The following is a 24,747-nucleotide window of genomic DNA, read 5'->3' as shown; positions in this document are numbered from 1 at the left end:
CATCTCATTGACCTATTCTTGTCCATCTTAGTTCAGTGGCTTCCTCCAGTCACTGGAACTGTTGGGAACAAAAGAGTTTGCCTTTCCTGAACATTTTGGAAACGCTGCTTTTTCACTTTTTAGTTCAGTATGAGCTAACATATGCAAAGTATATAAGAGAAGGTCCTGGGTTCATCACAGGCTTTTCTGGGCAGATGACTATCTGTTGTTTTGTTTTATTAGTTTGTTTTTGCTACAGGTTAGTTTGAATGCACAGCCTGGAGTTCCACTGTAATTCTCTACTGTAAGTTCTTCATTAAGGATATGGAAGATGGCAGTCTCTATTCCTCTGTTTCAGGTTCCCTTTAAGAAGAGCACTTTTTTTGTTTATACTTCCTGCCATCATTTTTAAGATAAGTCAATCTGACTATTTGTAAGGGACTTGCCTCCGGGATCCAGCGGCGCGTCCATCTCTGCCAAGAGCGGATTGCGTCCTGGCACTTCCGCATGTCGGCAGCCGTCCTCCGCTGGTGACCCATGCTTTGGGGATCGCTCTGCGCATACTGGTGGGCGGATGTCTCGCTCCTCTCGGCCGCAGTATTGTCTAAGGCGGCAACAGAGTGTCAGCTGACAGGATAGTCAGCTGACACTTAGGCAGGGGTTTATTTTATAAATTTAAATATAATGGATGCTGACCCTGGCTGGGATTGAACCCTGGTCTCTCCCGTCGATGGCGATGCCCTTAACCAATATGCTATAGCTGACACACAATCAATGTTTTGCTGGTGGGTACTGGTTAATCAGCAGACATGTATTGCCACCGGTGTCAGCTGATCTCTGTCAGCTGACACTTAAACAGGATTAATGCCAACAGTTGGATTGACTTCTTATCAGTCTTATCAGCTGTTTGAACAATGGCAAAATACTTTTTTTAGTTTCAACTTGTTTCACAACAAAGTTGTATGGGGCTTAACAGACAAGTTGGACAGATAGTTGGTAGGTGTGTATGAAATGGATTACAAGCTTTCCTGTGTTAGTAAAAGGATAAAAATGGTCAACTTCAATCAGTTAGTCTTTTACATCTCTCTAGTGGAATTTTCTTCTTTCCTTGCCAGCTTCTCCAGGTCTCAGATTTGAAGGGCTCCCTTCAGAACTGTCCAATACTTGATTTTAAACCATTTCTAGCTGTGCAAACACTATTCATATACTGAAATCTCAATACTTAACTCTAACAAAATAAATGGTCTCCCCTTACTTCCCTGGAACAGAAAGTAAAGTAGAAAGTAGATACAAACAGAAACTTTAGAGAAGTATCAAATCTTTTCCAGGCCCCCTTCCCCCCAACCTTTTAACCAAATATATTTTGCCTGGAATCCCACTTGAACCTCCTTAGCGGTATGCCTGACATTGTTGGGCATACTGCTCTGTGGCCCCAGGAGTCCATCATAAATAAATGTGCCAAATGGCTGTAAATCCTCTAGCTAGCACTAGGCTAGCTAGTAAGAGTGTCCCGCACCACTGGATCCCCCGCGATCCCCCTGTTTATACATTACCCCCCCCCTGGATCCAGCGATGACACAGCCTCCTGGCACAGCTCTGGTCTCTCTATGGGGAGGATCGGGTTTGCGCATGACGTCGGCGACGTCATGGCGTCATCTGCAATCCTCCCCATTGTGAAGACCGGAGCTGTCCGGGGAGGCTGCGCCGATTGCTGGATCCAGGTATGGTAATGTATAAACTGGGGTGCAGGGGGGATCGGAGGGTGCCAGAGACTTCTAGCTAGCCTAGTGCTAGCTAGAGGGTTTATAGCCATTTAGCACTTTTTATTTAAAAATCGTGTGAAAAGTAACAAAACCTCCTGAGCGGCGTAACGCTCAGGAGGTTAAACGAGTCAGTCATGCTTATTTGAACACTTACGCTGTGTTTTAGTGTTTACATGTCATTTTATTGGATGATCTAGAATAAACAAGGTGTAACTAAAATGACATTATCAACTAATAAAAATATTAATTGCTCCAGTTCGATTATTTATAGGCTTATAGAAGTGTGGCACTTTTAAAAGCAGCAGATTGTTTATTTTTATTTGCTTTGGTCACCATGCATTTATTCTATTAGGGTGCATAGTCAGAGCTGTATAAGCATTTCTGTGCTTAAAGTAACCTTGTTATGAGAGAATTATGAAGACTTATTACACATCACATTCTGGATAGACCTGTACAGATGACAGAACTACAATGCTTTTTAAAACTGATTAGCTTAGACATTGGTTCTGATGCTTTAATTGCATTTGTGATCTGTGTGTCTAGTTAAAGGGAACCTGAAGTAAGAGATATATGGAGATTGCCATATTTTGTTTCCTTTTAAACAATGCGGGTTGCCTGGCAATCCTGATGATCCTTTTGGCTGGAGTAGTGTCTGAATCTCACACCTGGAACAAGCATGCAGCAAATCTTGTCAGATTTTTGTCAGAAACGTCTAATCTGCATGCTTGTTCAGGGTCTATAGCTAAAGGTTTTAGAGGCAGAGGATCAGCAGGACAGGCAGGCAAGTGGCAACTGTTGTAAAATAAATATGGAGTCTTCATATACCTCACTTCAGGTTACCTGGGTCAGGTCATGTTGTTGGGCTTATATAATAATTTTTCCATATGTTGGTTTCTTAAAATAAACCTGTGAAATAAAGCAAATTTGTGAAAATATTAATATGTTACGATCTTAAAGAATTCTTTAAGTGGTTAAACTAAAGAGGCTCAAGATGGCTGTTTAAATAATCTTCCAAATGGCCATAGTTTTATATCATGCTGGCTGGATAGGTGAGTGTTCCATTGCCACAACTTTTCGGGGGGGGGGGGGGGGGGGGGGGGGGGAGGGGAGATGCACCTGCACCCGAATACACATCAGGTTTACAGTATATTTTTCCTGGTTTTCCCCATCTAAACCTTGGTGTGTCTTTATGTTCAGGTGCATCTTGTGGAGCAGAAAATGCAGTATATTATTTGCCATTCTGGGATCACTTAACAAATAACATTTGTAAAGCGCTTTTCTCATGTGGGACTCAAAGCGTATAAGCATGGCTCAGACCAATAACTGGTTAATTGGTAAATTGTGATAAAGAGGAAGAACTCTGTATAAGTCCACTCAAGTATAAAGGTGCGTACACACATGCAACTATAGTCGTTTGTAACGATCGTTCCCCGATCTTTACCAACGACGATCGTTACAAAAAATGAACCACCGACTATTAAGGCAAACGACGAATGAGCCAAATCGCTACAAAAGAAAGTTCTGTCTCGGCGGATTTTAACCAACGACGATCGTTTGCAAAAGTAGTACATAGTTGGAAACGGTCGTTCGTTCTAGGCTTGACATGCGCATTTCACTATTTCTCCCTGAAACTTCTCATTTTTATGCGCAGGCGCAATAGTTACTTTACGTGATGTAACGTTTGTTCTAACGATCAGATCGTTACACACATTTAAAAACTAACTTTACTCAGGTCGTTCTTTCATCAATTAAAAGCTCGTTCGTCGTTCTCAACGAACGATCGTTGTCGCATGTGTGTACGTAGCATAAGTCTAGAAATGCCAGGCTAAACAGGTGGCTTTCCAGTCTGCATTTGAATAACACCAGGGAAGGGGGGCTGTCTTTACTGGGTGTGGTAGGGAGTTTTAAAGGGTAGGGGCAGCATGACAAAGCTCTGGCTCCAAAGGTCTTGAGGTGCACTCTGGGAGTGACCAAGTTTATGGAATCTGCTGATCTAAGGTTGTGAGAGGTGTGGTGCAGCTTCAGCAAGTCCTTCATGCATCCAGGGCCCAAATTGTGCAGGAATTTAAATGTCAGCAGTCCAATATTGAAGCGTATTCTCAATTTTACTGGTAGCCAGTGCAGTGAGCAAAGGATCGGTGTAATATGACAGTGGCGAGGCTGGTTTACTTATGTGGAGAGCTGCAGTGGATCATGACCACAGAAGTTGTCCTAATAGATAAATGCAGTATTTTCACAAATTATTGTTGATGAAGAGGTGATGTGAGCACCCTCATTGGACACGATGCTATAGTGGGCTGATGTTATGAGTGATGTACATTACGCTTGTGTTGCTTGAACAACATGCATAGTGTGAGCTAGTGCACAGATTGTAATGGTGAGTCCCCTTACCAACATCTCCATGTTATCTCCAGACCTAAAAAAAACAAAACAAAAAAAAAAACCTGGTTCTGTCTTTTCATTCTTAAAGAGAGCCCGCAGGGCTGAGCAGATCGGGTAGCTGCAAAAACCGTCGCTCCCATGGGCCGCAATGGCCCACTTTCACTTGCGTGACCCCTGGGTCACAGCGCTGCGCTGAAAGACTTTTTGTCTCTCATAGAGTGCAGGGAGGCGGGGGAGCAGTAGGAGGCGCAGCCAGGGGGAGAGAGCTTCCCAATGGCAGCTCAGGAAAGCGTGTAGGAATGCCCCTGGCGGGCGTTTCTAAACAGGGAATTCCTCTAACCCTCTGTTTACCTCCGAGTTAGTGACAAATCTTGTCGCTAAACTCAGGAGGCTATAGCGCGGCAGTGGGGGCGGAGAGCGGCGGTTGGGGGGCACAGAGCCATGTCATTAGGCAGAGAACCTAGCTCTGTGTCCCATCTGTGTGCAATAATTTTTTAAACAAAATAAGGCAGGTGAATAAATTTTAGCACCACAAAAAATAAATCAATATTTAGTAGATCCTCCTTTGCAGAAATTACATCCTCTAAACGCTTCCTGTAGCGAGTCTAACGCATACCACTAGTGCGTAAAAATGTATGTGTTAATGTTCCTGCACCAGTGGGAATGCGTAAAAATGTATGCAATGCGGCCCGCCGACCCCAAGGTTGGCAAAAACTAAACTAGCTGACGGCGGGGGACTGGAGCAGCAGTGAGTGACTACGAGGGCACAGGATTGCTGCGTGGGGCTGGTAGAAGCCCCAGGTAAGTGAAACTCATCAGGCCAAAAAAGAAAAAAAATTCATTTAGGCCTAGTGCACACCAGAGCGTTTCCGCTGCGGTTTGCGATCCTCCTGCGGGTGCGGATCCGCTAGGGTAATGTATTTCAATGGGCTGGTGCACACCAGAGCGGGAGGCGTTTTGCAGAAACGCATACTCCCGGGCTGCAGCAGATTTTGGATTGCGGATGCGTTTCTGCCTCAATGTTAAGTATAGGAAAAACGCAAACCGCTCTGAAAAACGGCACTTCAGAGCGGTTTGCCAGGCGTTTTTTGTTACAGTAGCTGTTCAGTAACAGCTTTACTGTAACAATACAGGAAATCTACTACACCAAAACCGCTACACAAAACCGCAAAACGCTAGCTGAAACGCTACAGAAAAAGAAGAAAAAGCGTTTCAAAATCTGCTAGCATTTTGCGGATCTGCTAGCGGTTTTTGGTGTGCACCAGGCCTTAAAGAGGAAAAAAAAGATGGCTGAAGTTATTCAGCAATCCTAATGCTTCTCTTATTATCCTAATGCTATCTCTACTGTACTATTAGTAAAGTTTGTATTCCTCATCCTGTTACCAGTTACATAGACTAACAAGAAGGGGAATTTCAATGACAGACTTCTGATTAACGGTCACATTTTAACCAATCCCCCTTCTAAGAAATTGGGAAAAAGATTTTCCCAGGCTTTCAGTTTAAAGCTCAGCTGTGAACTTTGCAGGAATACTCCCCCTGGGACACATGGGCATGCCAGTAGTATTTTTATTTGATCTGCTTTATTGGTTTGCCCTGACTTGAGCTTTAGAGACTTTAGGGAACCTCAGTATGTTGCTTGGCAAGGCAATATTAACAGTACTGTAATTATACATAAAATGTAGTAACTCACAGTAATCAAATGCAATTGCCTTGTAGCCAGTCTAGAGATGAGCTGAGGTTTCATGCAAACTCCACAGTTTTTCCTTTGCCACTATAGATTTGTGAAGTTAACAGGCCTGATGCTATTCCAGGTGATAAGTAGCACCTACAATGGATTTGTACAGAACCTGTAAGGGCTCATTTCCACTATCGCGAATTCGCATGCGTTTTTCGCATGCAAATTCGCATAGCAATACAAGTGAATGGGACTGTTTCCACTTGTCAGGATTCCTTTGCGTTTTTCTGTGCAGAAAATTCGCATGGCAGAGCCATCAGAATTCGCATACCGCTATGCGAATCGCATACAATGCATTTAATAGTATATTCGCATGAGGTTTGGGTATGCGAATTTTCATGCGAATTCGCATAGAAACAATGGAAAAGCACACCAGCACTGCCATGGTTAAATTCGCATACATCGTCATCCCTGCGAATTCGCATGCGAATTTTTACCGCGGCTATTCACACTGCACAAGTGGAAATGCAGCCTGAGGGGAGGAAGCAGTATTCAATATAGGAACTTACAACTCCTACACAAGTACTGGAAACTCCACATCGTTTTTGCACCTGAAAGCTGTAAAAAGGCCTTGATTATTCCTTTGTGTTGTTCTGATCATCAAGCACATCTCAGTTGTGTGCTATGCCAGTCCAAAGGGCATCTCCTTCACAGTCCCAATAAGTTAATTTCATCTGAAACCATGCCCACTCTTGGGAATCTAAAGCATTGGACAAAGTGGTCATGCGACCCCCAGGTTTAGAGTACTCTGCTGGAAAAGCCGCCTTTTTATTTTTAATTTTTTTTTATTGGAAGTATAAAGATGAGAAGAAACCTATAATGTTGGCAGTTCACCAAGGCTAAGTGCTAAAGTTTTGATTTTATTTTTTTGTAGGGAACTTTAGATAAAACATGGGCAAGAGGCTATAATATGTTTTACAAAATCCTTACAATTTATAATACTAATTGTCTTAGGGCCCGTTTCCACTATAGCGTTGCGGAATCGTCGGCAAATCACCGCAGGCAAATCGCATGCTGGTGCGATTCTGCATGCGTTTTTTGCCGCGATTTCGCATAGGTTAGGGTGATGCGATTTTAACCATGTCACTGCCTGTGTGAATTAACATCGGTACCTATGCAAATTCGTGGCAAAAAACGCATGGGGAAAACTCATGCGATTTCCCTATTAAATACATTGCATGCGATTCGCCTGCATTCCACACGCAGGCGAATTCTGAGGGCTGTACCATGCAGAAAAATCCTGCACAGAAAAACGCGCAGCAAAACTGACAAGTGGAAACAGGCCCATCCACTTGTATTGGCTGTGCGAATCTGCATGCGGGCAACGCATGCGGATTCGCGATAGTGGAAAGGGGCCCTGAGAGGTAGTCCCCTAATGAACGGAGAGTTACTTACCATGCTTTGTAATAATGGAGGCTCTAGAACAGCCTTTCTCAACCTTTTTACCCTGGAGGAACCCTGCAAATAACTTTTGGATCGCAAGGAACCCCTGCAAACAATTTTTTGATCTCGAGGAACCCCTGCATTTATTTTGCAGGAGGCATGGTATTTAACCTCCTTGCCGGTTATCCCGAGCTCAGCTCGGGGTAACCTGCGCAGGAGGATTTCTCAGGCCCCGCTGGGCCGATTTGCATAATTTTTTTTTTCCTACACGCAGCTAGCACTTTGCTAGCTGCATGTATTATGCGATCGCCACCGATTCGCCGCTACCCGCCGCGTTCTGAACGGGATTTCTTGCTTACTCCGATACCCTGGGCTCGCTACATGATTTAAAAAAAAAAACAAAAAAAAAAAAAAACGGCAAGGAGGTTAAAAGTATGTGTAGCTGTTTATTTCACTACTCCCTATTACACTGCCACTCATTATACGGTCTCCTGAGCCCCCAATTTAGTGCTTCTTGTTACAGTACCACCTATTATAGTGTGCTCTATTATACTTACCCCACGATGGGGGAAAATGCTAAGGAACCCCTGCAGAGTGCTCAAGGAACCCTGGGGTTCCAGGGAACCCTGGTTGAGAAAGCCTGCTCTAGGAGGAACACTTGTAATCGTGAGGACAGCATGGCGGACACCACCAAAGTCTGCATTGCAAATTATGTATTTAAAGGGGCACTACAGCAAAAAACTGTAAAATGTAAAATATGTGCAAACATATACAAGATATATTCCAGAGTAAAATGAGCCATACATTACTTTTCTCCTATGTTGCTGTCACTTACAGTAGGTAGTAGAAATCTGACAGAAGTGACAGGTTTTGGACTAGTCCATCTCTTTATAGAGGATTCTCAGGGATATATTAGTTTTCAAAAGCAGTTAGTGAATGGCAGTTGCTCTGTCCAACTGCCAAAAAACTGTGTAGGGAGCAGGGAAGCTGGCCAACATCATTGTTTAAATCCTTTTTAGGGAATAGCTTTATAAAGAATAAAAGCCTTGCTGAGAATCCCCTATGAAGAGATGGGCTAGTCCAAAACCTTTCACTTCTGTCAGATTTCTACTGCCTACCGGAAGTGACAGCATTATAGGAGAAAAGTAATTTATGGCTCATTTTACAGTTTTTCGCTGTAGTGCCCCTTTAACACACAGGTCTGAACTACAGCTTGAATATAAATTTGAATAAACATTAGAAATACACTCTGGACTTTTTGGGAGGAGGTCGGTTTCTTGAGGTTTTGAGTGAAAGAATTCTATGCTTGGTTTTGGACGTTGACGCATGCTTACTTTGTCTGCATTTTTTACAGATTAAATGTGTAGGACTGAGACAAGATAAAATGCTTGTCCTGTCATCTGACAGCTGAAATTTAACAGTGATTTTAATCATTGCTCTTGTGTCAGACAGATTACTTTCCACCAGTTGAATTACTCAAATAATGCAGTGCTAACAGAGGCATTGTCTTCTTTCTTGGTTGCTTTGCATAGAGACGAACACAGTGCATGCTAAATAGTGTGCCCCCCCCCCTTCTTTGCCTGACAGATGCAATGCTGAGATCTCTAATCTATTTTTTTTTTGTTTGTTTGTTTGTAAAGTATCCTGCCATGAATCAGTATGGTGAGTGTTTATGAAAGATCAGCTATATTTTTTAAAGTAGAATAGTTTTTAGTTGTCTCACTACTGTGAAACTGCTGTAAAACTGTTCTATGTGAATTTTGTTTCTGCTTCAATTTCAAGCAACTTTGATGTTTTATTTCTGGTTCCTTTTTTTTTTTTTTTTTTTTTTTTTTCTGTCCTGAACGATTTCTTTTACTTTAACCGACTATCACTTTAGTTCAGTTGAACCAATGTTTAAAAGCAAGATATCATGTTGGAACTTTTTGTCTTACTCCGCTAAAATATTTGCTTCTACAGTAGCGAAACAAGCATTTTGAACAGGGCTGCAGAACTAATACATAAATACTTTACTCCAGCTCCTCAGTTTATCATACCTCCAACTCTTCTTTTTAACATCCTAATGTACTTTCCATACAAAATAATTCGTCATACAAGTAGAGATGGCCCGAACGACGGCGAACTTCGGTGGTTCGCGGTCGCCCGCGAACTTTATGGCGGTTCGATTTGCCTCCTATACTACATCATTAGGGTCAAATTTGACCCTCTACATCACAGTCGGCAGGCACATTGTAGCCAATTAGGCTACACTCCCTCCTGGAGGCCCCCCCCCCCACCTTCTAAAAGGTAGGCAGCGTCAGGCATTGGACTTGTGTGCCTGCAGTTATTAGAGAAGGGATAGCTGCTGTGCAGAGACCTATAGGGAAAGCTTAATTAGGCTCTTGTAGGCTTCTTAGCTTGCTCCTTGCTGATTCTTATTACGTAAAAATAACCCCTCAACAGCTCTTGTGATCTAGAAATTTTTTTTTTTGTGTGGCCCACTCGCATTATATACAGCCCTATCAGTCAGTGTCACTGTGCCTGTCCGGTACCTGTCTGTGTGTGACAGGTGCACATGTAATACCCATCACTGCATATACCTACCTGTTGTTCACAGTGCACCCATCTACCTATGTGAGTGCACACAGTGTGATATACCAATCCGTGCATACCTGTTAACTGCACCTGTGTGACTGACTGCACATTGTATTAGTCAAGTCAGTGCATACCTTTCACTTCATCCCCCCCCCCCCAATATGGACAAGACAAAACAAAAGGCAGAGGCGGGCCACCTGGCAGGTCTGTTCGAGGTCGCGCTGTTGTGATTTCGTGCGGCCCTCGACCAAAGTACAGTGTTCAGAAGAAGGCACGTGCCATCAACCCCCATATTGTCAGGACGTAGTTGACTATTTAACACAGAACACCTCATCTTTCTCAACTTTGGCATGGAAGCGTGACATATCTTCCTCCTCCTGCTCTAATTATGGCACCCCACTTAACACTCAGTCGGCCGCCACCACCAAAGTGCCATCACCCCAGGGCTCGGTGGTGTGGAATTTTTTTAGTTTGTCTGCCTCAGATGAGAGCAATGCCATCTGTACTCTCTGCCACTGAAAATTGAGCCCTGGAAAGACCAAGACCCGCGTAGGAACTACCTTACGAAGGCACATGATTACAAAGCACAAACTGCAATGGGATGACCACCTGAGGAAAAGCAGCACGCAAAAGCAAAGCCACACACCGCAGTGGAAGAAACCAGGCAGCATTTTTTTCCTCAAAAAAGGCGATACCTAAACTGTACTGTGATGTTGAAAGCCAAGTGGTGACATCTCTGGCACACAGTGTTGGGTCAAGGGTCCATCTGACTACGGATGCCTGGTCTGCAAAGCACGCTCAGGTCTGCCTGAAGACTGTCAGTCCCCACACACAGCATCTCTGCCTGCACGCCGTGTGACTGCCTGCCCCAAGACTAATTCGCTCCCCACTGCACCTCTGCCCGCAGGCCGGTTGACTGCCTTCTCTGCCACCACCAACAAGGTCCAGGACTCCATGCAGATTCCTGAAATTTTTAAGGCCGCTGCTAGCAGCGGACGCTATACTACTTTTTCTGGTGACCATATGGGCTTGAAAACTGCCACGGCCGGCACTGTCGCCATGGTGCGCACCAGTCCAGCCCGGCCGTCACTACACAAACAGCTGTTTGCGGTGTGTTACACAGCGAGTTTGGTGTGTCAGTGTGAAGCAGTACTCTAGTTACATTCCCTGATTGATGTATACACATGCAAGATGTTTTAAAGCACTTTAGGCCTGCAATTTAGCATTCAATGCGATTTCTGCCCTTAAAACGCTGCTTTGCGTCAAATCCAGATTTTTACCCGCGACTTTTGGCATCTATCCCACTCCGCCATGCCCCCCTCCAGGTGTTAGACCCCTTGAAACATCTTTTCCATCACTTTTGTGGCCAGCATAAGTGTATATAGTTTTCAAAGTTCGCCTCCCCATTGAAGTCTATTGCGGTTCGTGAAAGTTTGCGCAAACCGAACTTTTGCGGAAGTTTGCGAACTGAAAAGCGGAGGTTCGGGCCATCTCTACATACATGTAATTTTATCTCTGCCAAACCTCAGCAATTTAAAAATACTTAAAGATCTGCTTTTTTGGAAAGAAACAAAGCACTACTGGGAAGGAAGCTGAAGTACTATCCTAATGGCTATCCAAGCTTGTCACTGCCATCATTTGTAAGGGTACTGTTTAAAGTGAACCAAGCATCATTTTTAACACCCAGGACAGCTCTATAGCAAATGAAAAATGCATTCTAAAACTGGTTTTATTATTAAAAAAAACCTTTCATTTTACCTCATCTTTTTACATTTAAGGGTTAAAATAGGCACCTCTTCGGACTCAGAGCAACAGATGATGGAAGGTAGATAAGAAATCACCTCATTAGACTTAATTGGCCACAAACAAACCCTGAGCCTTCCCCATTGTACTTCAAAAGGATAACATTAGCCACACTTGAAGAATTTCACACCTAGCCTGGATAATGGCAGTGTAAAAGCAGCAGAGCATTGAACTTCTGAAAAATGGCAGCCCTTTCAGCTATTTGAAGCTAGGAGCTGCTTAGATCCCTTTAAAGTTTAAAGTAGACTTGAACTCAGAACTTCCTCTCTGTTCTAAAAGATACACAACAGCATAATAACATTTAAAGAAATTTCTTTGTTATAGCTGATACAAAGCCTGCAATAAATCTGCAGTGTCTACTTCCTGCTTTAATGAAAGCAGACCTATTAACATCCCGTGGAGGATCTAGAGGTTTGCCATGTTGTTCTGGACCCCATGATGGCTGTTAGCCCTCTTCTAATTTGCGACCATGTTCCCTTCTGTTTTGGAGAGTGGCCGAGCAGTGCCTGCGCGAGTCTTGTCTGTGCCTGCACAGTAGCATGGAGCCAGTTGTTCAGAGGAAAAAGCCATGCAAAAGCAGCTTTGTGCTACTGCACAGGCATGGGGTGACCGGGCTCGTACACTGAGGGGAGTGCTGCCACGAGCAGTGTCCAAAGTCCAGCCCACAGAGCCCTCTCCAGTGGCCCCCCAAGCTGTCCATGCCATTTTAAGTACTTGTGGCCTGCTGGCCGTTGCTGCTCTGCCTCCCCTGTTGCCATCCTGTACAGAGTCCCAAAGTAATTACCATAGGACTGCAAAAACGGCCACCGAACTCTGCATTTGCAGACATATTTTTCAAAGGTAAATGCTCCGGTGGCCATTTTTTGTGTGACCATAGGAGTCCCAGATGAGTTGGAGGAACAATGATAGTGTGTGTGTGTGTGTGCGCGTGTCTCTCTCTCTTTCAGAGGGGGACAGATGGAGGCACCAGATGGAGAGAAAACAGTGGGACAGAATGAAGCACAGCAGAGTGGATGCACCAGCTGGAGAGGAAAAGGCCAGAGAGGGACAGAAGGTGGCAAAAAGGGGCATGGGGGTGAGGAGGCACCAGATAGAGAAAGCACTAAGGGAGGTAAAGAGGGGGGCACAGGGAGAATGGAAGAGACACTGGTGGGGAGGAGGGAGCACAGGAGAACAGAAGGAGGCACGATGAGACAGGAGGGGGCACACAGGGAGACAGGAGGAGGCACACGAGGGCAGGAGGGGGCATCGAAGTACAGGAAGAGGGGACGCAATTGACAGGAGCACAGAGTAACAAGATGGGTGAAGGACATGAGGGGCCTATGAGGAGGCACAGATGGAGCCACACAGGGGGCATAGATGCACAGGGGAGACACGGAGAGGGCACGGATGGAGAGGAGGAAGCACACGGGGAGAGCAGGGAACACTATAAAACAGAAGGCACAGAGGGGAGCACAAGGCAACAGGAGGATGACACAGAATACTGGTGGCACAGAGGGAGACACAGTGGAGTCACAGAACCTACAGTCCCCAGTGTTCTCCCCAGAATTTCTTTCCACCGCGGGTGGCATGAAATAATAGCTGGGTGGCATGAAAAAGTACCCGGGTGGGGCAATATGAGAGAATGCAGAGCTGATGCTTCTTTGCACAACTCTACTTATAGAATTGAAGGAGATGAGCCGATGACAGCCGGGTGCTCACCAAAACTAGCCGGGTGGAGCAACCGGCTAAAAGAGCCTGGGGAGAACACTGAGTCCCTATCTAGTTTGGTAATCGGGGACTACCAGTACAATATGCATAGTATACCAAGGGGTAATTGGCAAGTATCGTGTTTAATTTTACTAGTTCACTAAGAATTTCAAGAACCGTGATATGGCCCTTGGTTGAAAACGTTTGGACACTTCTAACTTAAAGAAAATCTGTAATGAAAAAAACTCCCCTGGGGGGTACTCACCCCGGGTGGGGGAAGCCTCCGGATCCTTTTGAGGCTTCCCCCATCCTCCTCGGTCCCACGGCGGTGGAGAAAATCCTCCCGGAGCGGCGGCGATGTAAATATTTACCTTTTGGCTCAAGCGCAGGTGCAGTATCCGCGTTTCCCCTGGAGATAGGCGAAAATAGCCGATCTCCATCGGGCCGCTCTACTGCGCAGGCGCAAGTCGCCTGCGCAGTAGAACGGACCCAACCGAGATCGGCTATTTTCGCCTATCTCCATCAGAAGAGCCGCAACAGCGCCCCCGCTCGACCCCGAAAAGGTAAATATTGCGCATGCTGTTGGATTTGTCGCTTGTGCGTTCCGGGGGCTGCAGCAAGACCGCCGTGGGACACAGGAGGACGGGGGAAGCCTCGATGGGGTCCAGAGGCTTCCCCCTACTGAGGTGAGTACCCCCCCAGGGGAACTTTTTTTTTTTTCAGTACAGGTTTTCTTTAAAGGGTCCCGTGATTTATCTGTGCAGTCGAGGATGATCGGGGAAGCCTCAGGATTATCCAGAGGCTTCCCTTTACTTACAAAAGTATTTATTTAACTTTTGTCTACAATTTCCATTCAGGTTCACTTTAAAAGACAACTGACGTGAGAGAGATATATGCAGGCTGCCATATATATTTTATTTTAAACAATACCAGTTGCCTGGCAGCCCCACAGAACTGTTTGGCTGCAGTAGTGTTCGATTAGCAACAAGCTTGTGGCTAATCTTGTCAGATCTGACAATGTCAGAAACGCCTGATCTGCATATACTTATTCAGGGTCTATGGCTAAAAGAATTAGAGGCAGAGGATCAGCAGGATAGCCTGGCAGCTGGTATTGTTTTAAAAGGAAATACCATATATGCCACTGTATAATGCTGGGCATACACGGCACTTTCTTTCCTTATCAATCGAGCCGCTGATGGGCTCGATTGGAATAAGAGTTCAAGGACTTGCAGCAAAATGCATTGAAACTAGAGAGTGTGCAATGTGCAGATTTTTTTTTTTTTTTTGATAGGGCTCTTTCACAGTGCAACGGTAAAGTCGCACGTTATAAAATACTTTAACGCAGAGTAACGCACAGCAATGCAAAGTCTGTGCGACATTCACAGTGCACACGTTGCGTTAGTAACTTGTAGCGTTATTAAAAAGTGCTGCATGCTGTGCGTTTAGCAATGTATCTGCTGCGTTGTGTTGCACATGCTCAGTAATGTTTTTTTTTTTTAATTAAAGGTAAAGCATGTGCCATTTCGTTCCATCAGTATGCGACGAAAACGGCGCACCAAGAGACACATAACGCAGTGCAAAATAACGTCCAATTTCATAACCTACATGTGCTGCGTTAGGGGCACGTTGTGCGACTTTAACGTCGCATCAAACGCAACGTCCCACTGTGAAAGATGGCTTAACCTTCCTGGCGGTAACCCCGAACGTAGTTTGGGGTAAGCCACGCAGGAGGTTTTCTCGATTTAGCTTTTATTTTTTTTTTTTTTATTTTTTTTTTTTTGCTGAATGCAGCTAGCACTTTGCTAGCTGCGTCAGCACACCGATCGCCGCCGGCCTGCGCTCGATCGCCGCTATCCGCTCTGCCGCACGCCCCCCCCAGACCCCGTGCGCTGCCTGGCCAATCAGTGCCAGGCAGCGCTGAGGGGTGGATCGTGACTCCCAAAAACGGGATTTCCTGATCGGAGATCGCTGAAGGCGATCGAAGCGGGCGGGGGGATGCCGCTGAGCAGCGGCTACATGATTTAAACAAAAAAAAAAAGAAAAACGGCTACGCTGCCTCCTGGCGGAAAACATTAGACCGCCAGGAGGGTTAAAGAGGGGAAAAACGTGCTAACAGAATGCGAACAAACAGGAAACCTCTGCATTTCCAAAGCCTGTCATTAACTTCTATTGCCAATGTGGCAATGCACATTTTGCCCCATAAATCAAATCAAATGTTCCCCCTGCCTCTATTTACATTTTTTTTAAAGATCATTTTTAAAGAATACCGTGTTTTCTGCCATATATAAGGCGCTCCAGAATATGACGCATCTAGGTTTAGAGGGGAAAAAATGGGAAAAAATACGAAACTTGGTGTGTCCATATTACAGGAGCGTCTTGTAGATGTTCTTCCCCAATTGGTGTCCTCTGTTTGTCCCCTTTTTGTCCTCTGTGTGCCCCCAGTATGTGTCTGCTCCCCCTTGAACTAATTAGCAGTGTAGCACGTCTTACCTAATCCAACGGCTCCCGTGGGGTTTGCAGACTCTTCTCTGTCGCGTGTCTCCCCCTTCTGATAGCTTCCACTGATGACGCGATCAGCAGAAGCCATTACTAGAGAAGTGCGGAAGTGAAGAGGTCTGCGATGCAAACTGGAGCTGCTGGATTAGGTAAGACATGCGCCACACTGCTAATTACATCGGAGGGGAAGCGGACGCACATGGGGCATCAGGGATTCTCTGTATAAGAATTTTTTTTTTTTTTTTTTTTTGTATTCTTTCACTGAATATCCCTGACCAACTAAGTTCATAGTTTTTAGGACTGCAAGCAACTGTACCTGTGGGACTTCATTAAGTATTTATCAATATTTATCAATATGCAAAAGTAGAACAGAATCTTTGGAATGTATTTACATACAGTTAAGGTTCTCTGATGAATAGATAGATAGATAGATAGATAGATAGATAGATAGATAGATAGATAGATAGATAGATAGATAGATAGATATGAATACATTTACTTTTGCTAGATAGTACAGCAAAGTCCCTATTATCCATGTATTTGCTGGCTGTAGGATAAAGTGCTAACCAAGCCCTAAGCGATGTCTTATAGCTCCAGGCGGCTTTCCAGCGCCCTCTGTGTATGGCTCACCGCTATAGGAAGGTTAGAATATCCGACAACTCCCCCTAAAAAAATAACCCGTTCCCATTATCCCTTCAAGCATGCCGGATAGTTGAGACTTCCGGTTGTCTGAGTCCCGGATAACAGGGACTTAGCTGTAACTAGGTGTTTGGCAGGAAGAAATATTTTGCCGTGCCTGCTTTGCTATGGGATTTGTCTTTTGTGCTGGAGGTCAGAAACGTTAAGAGGTAGGGTGTGTTTTAAAGAAAACTTTAGTTGTTTCCAGTGAATTATCATGATGTCCACGAGGATTAGTTGAGAAGTTTGGCTTAGTGCGAATTCGCAACGCGAATATTAGCATTGAATCTGTAACCAATGCATGTCAATGGAGTAATTTCCATTGAATGCTGATTTTCCATTGCGGTGTGATGCAGGAAAAATATGGATTGCATGCTGCAGATTTCTGCAGCATTTATCCATTTCCCCAACAATGATTGGTAGCCGAATGCGGATTTTTGCATTACAAACGTGGGAAGAATGCAGAGATCTGCATACTGAGAAAGTGATTCAGTATCCAACATGCTAGTAGAAATAGACGGAATACTAGTCATGTTTTACGTTGAACTGATCATTTATTTTTGTGCTTTTATCCACTAGAGGGAGTTTCCAGTCCACATATTAATTTTATTTTTATCAGTCCACATAGGAGTGTGTATACATGCACAACAATACTACTCCTGCCAGATCTGTTGCAGAGTGATCCGTTGCAGTTAAACAGCAGAGCCCTTTACCACTATCAGCATTTTTCTATCTGATTCCGATCGCTTGCAAATCGCTATGTACCAGAAAACTAAGGGAACACACAAATGGAAATTTTCACTATGGTTTTCGTTTCTGATGGGTTGTGTTTGCAATAGAGCTCCTATATTTTGTATATTAGTGCAAGTAAATCGCAATTTTCCGCAATTCAGAATATTTTCCAGCTCTTTCCACACCCCCCCTGACCCCCCCAGCGTAATTGTATTGCACGCCTGTTGGACCGCATTTGTTAGTGAAAAAGGGCACCAAGAACCTGAGGCTGGCTTCTTGCTGCAGATTGGCGGCAGCGGTGCGGCCCAACCCAGGGGCAGCACCGCCAAAAACAGGCCTTTGGGGATTACCGTGCAAGTACGCAATAATCCCTGTCTGGCAGGCTCCCAAGCAGGAAGTGACAATCTCTTACTGTGGCCGATGCAGTCACGTGTGTGTGGAAGCATATTGCAAAAAATAAAACGCATAAAACCGCAGCGGGTTTCACGTTGACATGCGTCGCCATAGGCTTACATTACTTCTGGTCTGCACTTTGCCGTAAGATAGTAAGTTTGCATTAAGTAGCACTGCACAAAGTATTGTGCATTGTAAGTCTCTACTCGTTGCAGTACATGTATTTAAATGACCTGTCTGGTTTGTGGTAGGGTGGATAGAATATCTCCATATTACCAGAAGAAATGAAAATATATGAACCAAGCACATAATACAAATAAGGTTGAACAGGATATTAGAAAAAAAACTAAAAACATTTGTCTGAAATGGGCTAAACCAGTCAAAAAGCTTAAGGGCTGGTTCAGACGGACGTCTGGGTGGCGTCGCGTCTGGGGGCGTTGCGGCGGCTGCGCGGTGAGGCTTTCAGTAGCCTTCGCGTCGCGTGTACGGTGCGGTCGCGTTTCTTTCCCTAGGGGGATATTAGCCGTCACGGTTGGCTGCCCCCTGGAAGCTACATGTTGCTTCCAGGGGCAGCTCGAACGCTACCGAAAATAGGGACCCGAACGCCGCGATCGTGTAACCGTGCGCACAAGCTCTGTGTAAACGCTCCCATTAACTTGAATGAGAGCGTTTACCGCGACGTTCCGAACGCTTGCGGTAAACGCTCTGCAAGCGTCCGTCTGAACCAGCCCTAAAGCTGCGGAGCACAGTTAGTCATCAACAACATAAAAGCGTTGTCCCAAGGGAATTTGGCATTTCTAATGCTGAGTCCAGGATAATTAGGGTTAAATAGGGTATCCTGCATAATTCATAAATTTCTATGTCATTTCTGTTCCTCTTGAAAGTACACCTGAAGTCAACAAGAGTTACGGTAGGTACATACATATCCCAGTAATGAGTACTACTTGGTAGTGGGTAATTACTTGGTAATATATGAAGGAATTGAAAAGAACAAATTTTAATATAGATTTGAAAAATATAGATACACGCTTCCTTTTACATATTTGCCATGTAGTCACACTTGTTTTCTTAAAAATGTGAGTCACCTTGAACAAGAATATAAAGAAGATATTGGGCTGGATTCACCAATACAAATGGCACGCCACACCTTATCAAAGTTAACACGCCTTATCAGAGTAGCATAGCGAGCGATACGACCTTATGGCGATGACGAGAGCTCCACTCGTTCTGCCCTAAGCCCCTGTGGGTTCATAGCGCTCACTATGCTACTCTGATAACTAAGGCATGTTAACTTTGATAAGGGGTGTTATTTGTCTTAGTGAATCAAGCCCATTGAGTGTATCTGTATGTTTGATAAGGCTACTTTTTTTGTTGTTGTGGTTTTTGTTAGTCCTTATTTTTTGAACAAAAAATGGTCTTTGGTCTTTTAACTTGCCATCTTCATGTGGCCATTGCTGGTTTAGTAGAATGAGCAGCAAATACCCAGTTACAGTGGTGTGAAAAACTATTTGCCCCTTTCCTGATTTCTTATTCTTTTGCATGTTTGTCACACTTAAATGTTTCTGCTCATCAAAAACCGTTAACTATTAGTCAAAGATAACATAATTGAACACAAAATGCAGTTTTAAATGATTGTTTTTATTATTTAGTGAGAAAAAAAAACTCCAAATCTTACATGGCCCTGTGTGAAAAAGTGATTGCCCCCCTTGTTAAAAAAAAACTTAACTGTGGTTTAAGTTCTGAGTTCAATTTCTGTAGTCACCCCCAGGCCTGATTACTGACACACATGTTTCAGTCAAGAAATCACTTAAAGGACTTACGAGCCCAAACAGCTAAAAAAAGATAAGTACCTTATTCAGTTTTAAATGCACGGAGGACGCCGTCCGCGCCCTCCGTGCAGTTCCGCCGGGTCCCCGCAGTCTGATCGCCCCCCGTGCCGCTCCCGACCCCACGGACGGGGTCGGGCTCCCCTTCCTCTCCTAAGATGGCCGCCGAAGCCGGCCGCGGCTGCGCAGTCCGCATACGCGTTAGTGCGGCTGCGCAGCTCTAGGGCCCTCCCCCCCCCCCCGATCCACGCACAGTAGCGTGGATCGAGGGGGGAGGCCCTAGAGCTGCGCAGCCGCACTAACGCGTATGCGGACTGCGCGGCCGGCTCCGGTGGCCATCTTAGGAGAGGAAGGGGAGCCCGACCCCGTCCGTGGGGTCGGGAGCGGCACGGGGGGCGATCAGACTGCGGGGACCCGGCGGAACTGCACGGAGGGCGCGGATGGCGTCCTCCGTGCATTTAAAACTGAATAAGGTACTTATCTTTTTTTAGCTTTTTGGGCTCGTAAGTCCTTTAAATAGGAGCTATCTGACACAGAGAAGTAGACCAAAAGCACCTCAAAAGCTAGACATCATGCCAAGATTCAAAGAAATTCAGGAACAAATGAGAACAAAAGTACTGTAATTGAGATCTATCAGTCTGGTAAAGGTTATAAAGCCATTTCTAAAGCTTTGGGACTCCAGCGAACCACAGTGAGAGCCATTATCCACAAATCACAAAAACATGGAACAGTGATGAACCTTCCCAGGAGTGGCTGGCCGACCAAAATTACCCCAAGAGCGCAGAGAAAACTCATCCGAGAGGCCACAAAAGACCCCAGAACAACATCTAAAGAACTGCAGGCCTCACTTGCCTCGATTAAGGTCAGTGTTCACAACTCCACCATAAGAAAGAGACTGGGCAAAAACGACCTGCATGGCAGATATCCAAGGCGCAAACCACTTTTAAGCAAAAAGAACATTAAGGCTCGTCTCAATTTTGCTAAAAAAAAACATCTCAATGATTGCCAAGACTTGTGGGAAAATACCTTGTGGACCGCCGAGACAAAAGTTGAACTTTTTTGGAAGATGCGTGTCCTGTTAAATCTGTCATAGAAGTAACACAGCATTTCAGCAAAAGAACATTATACCAACAGTAAAATATGGTGGTGGTAGTGTGATGGTCTGGGGTTGTTTTGCTGCTTCAGGACCTGGAAGGCTTGCTGTGATAGATGGAACCATGAATTCTACTGTCTACCAAAAAATCCTGAAGGAGAATGTCCGGCCATCTGTTTGTCAACTCAAGCTGAAGCGATCTTGGGTGCTGCAGCAGGACAATGACCCAAAAGACACCAGCAAATCCACCTCTGAATGGCTGAAGAAAAACAAAATGAAGACTTTGGAGTGGCCTAGTCAAAGCCCTGACCTGAATCCTATTGAGATGTTGTGGCATGACCTTAAAAAGGCAGTTCATGCTAGAAAACCCTCAAATAAAGCTGAATTACAACAATTCTGCAAAGATGAGTGGGCCAAAATTCCTCCAGAGCGCTGTAAAAGACTTGTTGCAAGTTATCGCAAACGCTTGATTGCAGTTATTGCTGCTAAGGGTGGCCCAACCAGTTAAGTTCAGGGGGCAATTTCTTTTTCACACAGGGCCATGTAGGTTTTGAGTTTTTTTTCTCACTAAATAATAAAAACCATCATTTAAAACTGCATTTTGTGTTCAATTATGTTATCTTTAACTAATGGTTAACGGTTTTTGATGAGCAGAAACATTTAAGTGTGACAAACATCCAAAAGAATAAGAAATCAGGAAGGGGGCAAATAGTTTTTCACACCACTGTATATCTTAGTGTTTTAGCCTGGGCGCTTTAGATTATGCTAGCAAACTCGAGAGAGGGGGCTTATTTTATACTTCAGTACTTAAATTTCTTAAAGGGAACCTAAACTGAGAAAGATATGGGTTTTCCTTTTAATATAATACCAGTTGCCTGACTCGCCTACTGATCCCGTGTCTCTAATATTTTTAGCCACAGCCCCTCAACAAGCATGCAGATCAGGTGCTCTGACTGAAGTCAGACTGGATTAGCTGCATGCTTGTTTCAGGTGTATGATTCAGCCACTATTGCAGCCAAAGAGATCAATAGGTCTGCCAGGCAACTGGTATTGTTTAAAAGGAAACATCCATATCCCTCTGTTAAGGTTCCCTTTAAAGGACAACTGAAGTGAGTATATGGAGGCTGCCATATTTCCTTTTAAACAATTACCAGTAGCTATCCTGCTGTTCCTCTGCTTTAAGCCATAGACCCTGTACAAGCATGCAGCAGATCAGGTGTTTCTGACATTGTCAGATCTAACAAGATTAGATGCATGCTTGTTTTAGGTGTCTGGTCCAGATACTACTGCAGCCAAATAGACCAGCAGGTTTACCACACAACTGGTATTGCTTAAAAAGAAATAAATATGGCTGTCAGGAACTTACCCGAGGTGTCCCGCGATGCAGCCGGTCCACTCGCGATGCACACTTCCAGAATCTTCGTATGCGCATGACAACCCCATCTACCTTCCCGACAGGGTTGCGCGCATTGCTGACAGGTCGGGGATCGCGGTACGTCTTCCGGGGTCAGCCGTACGCGTTTAGATGCAGGAAGTCTTCGTGTCAGTTGACATTGTAGTCAGCTGACACTTAGGCAGGCTTAATCATGTTCATTGTCTGCTGATCCATTAGTCAGCTGACACTCAGGCAGGTGTGCTGCGAGTGTCTGATTGGTTGGTGGGAGTGTGGCCGACCACTGATTGAATGCCTGTGATATTTACGTCTGCTCTGTTCATTTGCTCATTGCACGTGACAGTTAGCCTGCTAACTGTTGGGTGCTCTGTATCTGTGAAAATTGTGATTATCTGGTTTCTGACCCTGCTTGTTTCTCGACCATTCTTTGTCTGCTGCCTGTATTGACCTCTGCTTGTTTTTGGATTACCCTTGATTGCTGCCTGAATCGACCTTTGGGATTGCCTCTGAGCGGAGTTTAGCTAGCCCTTTTCTACCTCGATATATTCTACCTCGATATATAGAGCTGCGCAGCCGCACTAACGCGTATGCGGACTGCGCGGCTGCTCCGGTGGCCATCTTAGGAGAGGAAGGGGAGCCCGACCCCGTCCGTGGGGTCGGGAGCGGCACGGGGGGCGTATATAACCTTGTATTGTTTCTGGATTGCAATTGTCCTTGTTTGGCTCTGGTAGGTTTTGTCTATTCTACGTTCAGCTCCTTTACCTTGCACCTTCGTGTAACCGAAGTCGGGCAGGTGTTATTTCTCCACCTCCCGTTCAAGCAGGGACGCGCCACACAGGGTGAAGACGGTGGTGTTAGATTGGGACATAGGAGCTGAACTGTGGGCAAATGGTCTGTCAAGCCTTACATTGGCAGCCTCCATATACCTCTCACTTCAGTTGTCCTTTAAAGAGGCACTGTTGTGACACATAGTAGAATGCTGTAAATTATTCAGGATACCCGCTGTTATTGTAATTTTCCTGTTTTTTAGCATCAAAAGCTTCCTATATCTATACAATGCTATATATTTCTATATAACCCAGCCCTCCAAGTGATGCGTTGCCTAGGCTGTTTAAATATGCAGAAGTCCTCCATCCTTCTACAACCCCCTCCCCTGAGCATTCTGGGAGACCACGTATATTTTCTTCTGGCTTTAGAGCTCTCAGTAAATAAAATATTCCACAGAGATCCCCTGAAAGAACTAAATATTTTGCCACTTGTAAATTTTCAGAATGTAAATTTGGGAGAGGAAAGCATTTACAATGGGCAAACATTGACTACATGATTTATAAATTAATATTGTAAACAAATATGCTATTTCATCTATTACGTTATTTTGCACTACAGGTCCTCTTGAACACAAATATTCCAAAATCTCTGATCCTTTGTTTGGCCTGGTGCACACCAAAAACCGCTAGCAGATCCGCAAAATGCTAGCAGATTTTGAAACGCTTTTTCTTCTGCAGTGTTTCAGCTAGCGTTTTGCGGTTTTGTGTAGCGGTTTTGGTGTAGTAGATTTCATGTTTTGTTACAGTAAAGCTGTTACTGAACAGCTACTGTAACAAAAAACGCCTGGCAAACCGCTCTGAAGTGCCTTTTTTCAGAGTGGTTTGTGGTTTTCCTATATTTAACACTGAGGCAGAAACGCATCCGCAATCCAAAATCTGCAGCAGCCCGGGAGTATGCGTTTCTGCAAAACGCCTCCCGCTCTTCTGTGCACCAGCCCATTGAAAAATACATTACCCAAGCGGATCCGCACCCGCAAGCGGATCGCAAACCGCAGCGGAAACGCTCCGGTGTGCACTAGGCCTTTTACTTTGGCCTAAGTGCCATGTTCTTCCTCTGCTCACTGATGGAATTGTATTTTAAAAGGAATACTGTATATTTAACATACAATATATTTCTCTGTCCTGACTATAACCACCTTCTGTCCTCCTCTAAAGTCACCTCCTCGCATTCCCCTCTGGGATCTACTTCCAAAACGCATCCGCATCTCTCCAGCCTTTAAAGTGTACCTGAGATAAAAGGAGGGAAACGTGTTTTTTTTTTTATTGTATTTTATTTTTTTGGTCTTTTTGTTTACACATACCTGAGGCTTCCTCCAGCCCCCTCAAGGCAGATCACCCCTCACCAGCATCCAAAGCCTTCTGGATGCGCTGGTAGCAGCCCTGTTGTCTTCGGCAAGTCGGCACAGGCCCAGTGCAGCGAAGCGCACTGTTTTTCTCCCGGCGGCGGGAGTGGGGCATGCCCGGCCGGCCCAACTGGCCAAAGAGAACGGGGCTACCACTGGCGGTTCCAGGAGGCTTTGGACAGCTGCGAGGGAGCAATCTGCGTGGAGGGGGCTGGAGTAAGCCCCAGGTATATGCAGGGCTGTGGAGTCGGTCCAAAAATCCACCGACTCCGACTCCTCAGTTTAGGATTCCGCCGACTCCGACTCCACGACTCCGACTCCTCTAATTTGCATATTACAATTTTGTTGATTAAAAGTATGTAACATGAAATTCGTCTCATAACTGCCAACGCTTAGGAATTTTACAAGACAACTGAAGTGAGAAGGATATGTAGACTACTATATTTATTCCCTTTAGACTAAAACTAGTCCTTAGTAATAGTACTTGTAAAAGGTACAAACCGGAACAAAGAACATCTATCAGGCCCTAGGCAATGTAAGTGTGGGTACATGTAAGAATGATGTGCAGGTACTCTGCAGGGGAATGAGGAGATTGTAAACAGACAACACCTCTGTGTTCAATGTGCACAGCATTCTTAGTGGATTCCCTGCAGCTCTG

At 44.9% G+C, this 24,747-nt stretch overlaps 1 protein-coding gene across 11 annotated transcripts in view; it reads left to right on the top strand.

Moving 5' to 3' along the window:
- The window catches only part of SRPK2 (SRSF protein kinase 2), a 212,137-nt gene that overhangs the window by 26,138 nt on the left and 161,252 nt on the right, over positions 1–24,747 (top strand). The gene's annotated exons all lie outside the window — the stretch shown is intronic.

The sequence above is a fragment of the Hyperolius riggenbachi genome, chromosome 3 (genome assembly GCF_040937935.1).
Source record: "Hyperolius riggenbachi isolate aHypRig1 chromosome 3, aHypRig1.pri, whole genome shotgun sequence".
NCBI lineage: Eukaryota > Metazoa > Chordata > Amphibia > Anura > Hyperoliidae > Hyperolius > Hyperolius riggenbachi.
Note: the sequence above shows the minus strand (reverse complement) of the source record. Positions and strands in the feature narration are given on the sequence as shown.